Source organism: Penaeus monodon, unplaced genomic scaffold (assembly GCF_015228065.2).
Source record: "Penaeus monodon isolate SGIC_2016 unplaced genomic scaffold, NSTDA_Pmon_1 PmonScaffold_448, whole genome shotgun sequence".
NCBI lineage: Eukaryota > Metazoa > Arthropoda > Malacostraca > Decapoda > Penaeidae > Penaeus > Penaeus monodon.
Window position 1 is genome coordinate 11,534 of NW_023659308.1, and position 1,600 is coordinate 13,133.

Here is a 1,600-nt window from a genome sequence, read left to right on the forward strand (position 1 = left end):
TTATTACGTGCATCCGTATTACGCCATTCGCGATCTATTCGAGCTGTAGAATTAAAAAATGCCTTTCATGGAATTTCTTTTTCATACTAGTTTTCTTTTCGAAAGAATTCCAGAAATGTCATTTCAGAAAATGCATTTCAGCAAATATTTAGATATATATTGGATGGTAAATAGAGTTCACGGGACAGTGTGATCAGGTGAGTGCTCTGGTTGTACGCGAAATGAGTTGAACAATATATATGTGTGTGTGTGTGTGTGTGTGTGTGTGTGTGTGTTATAACTATTATAATTTTAGAAGAGTGTTTTTATTGCTATGACCATATTTGTACAGACGTAATCATGTTGAGGATCGTGAGTCTGGCAGTGACTTTGGCCGTGTGTGTGGCACGACCCAACCAATGGGACGACCAGCTAGGGCTTTTCCTACTGAAGGCGGGGACTCTCAGCCCATCTTGCCTCGCGCCGTCGCCAACCCTACCACGCCCAACCAGATACTCGACGCAGTGCTTGAAGGAGCTATCGCATACATGGAGTAATATTCTGTTAACAAAGTTCATTGATAATAATGATTGTTTACTGTCATTTCATATTCGTTGTTGCCATTCCTTATTATCATTTCATATACTGATTTTTTCAAGTTTTCTTTGGCAGAACACTTGGATGGTGTGATTCCAAGAACGTGCAGAACGGAGAGTCAAACCTGCCCTTCCAAGTTAACTCTGACGGAAGCAGCTCCGAGAACTTCAGCATCACTAAGGCCAACGTGACTGGACTCTGCTCCCTACGCCGCTCCAAGTCCGCTTCCTTCAACGTGATCAGGTAGGAGATCAAATGAAAGAAAGTGGTATGAGATAATGCATTAACTTGTTTAACTCATTAACTTTAAAGTTTTTGAAGGGAAAATCCCTCATGACTAATATTCTATTTCTTAAATAAAACTCAATACATAGTGTCTGATTGTGACTTGTATTTTTTAGAGTGTGCTCACTGGTTCGGTTGTCGTAGAAAACGCTCGTGCCAACGCCGACTACACGGTAACCTTTGCCGGTGTTGGAGAAGCTCCAGCACAGACTGTTTCTGGTCAAGTCGTAGAGCGTGTGGACAAGCTGTTCGCCGATATCCAGATCAACTTGTTAAACCTTGTGCCTCAGAACATCGCCAGCTACACTGCACGATCGGGTCATGACCTGCTTGAAAGTGCAAGCAACTTGGACGGCAATGATATGAAGGACGTTCACAGCGCCGGCTTCAGGAAGGCTTTGCGAGAGATCGTGGAGAAAACTATGTCTTCCAACGTGAAGGTGCAGATTAACAAGTCCATCCAGGATATGAAGAATGTTTGATCTTCCAAAGTGATGATGAATTGTGAGTGTACGGAGAGACAAATAAAAAACTAGTAATCATGCAATTTCAATACTTTGGTCAAACCTATCCATCTATTTTTTTTTTTTTTCTTTTTTTTTTTTGTGTGAATGTATATATACTTATATATTGCAGATATTCATCCATATATATATATAGATATATATATTATATAGATATATGATATTATATAATGTATATGTATGTATAATAAGCGATGGTCTGATCAATTTGCAGA

At 39.9% G+C, this 1,600-nt stretch overlaps 1 pseudogene; it reads left to right on the forward strand.

The window, feature by feature from the left end:
• Nucleotides 1-339: 339 nt before the first annotated feature.
• Nucleotides 340-1,343, forward strand: LOC119570931 (annotated as a pseudogene).
• The last annotated feature ends 257 nt before the right edge of the window (nt 1,344-1,600 follow it).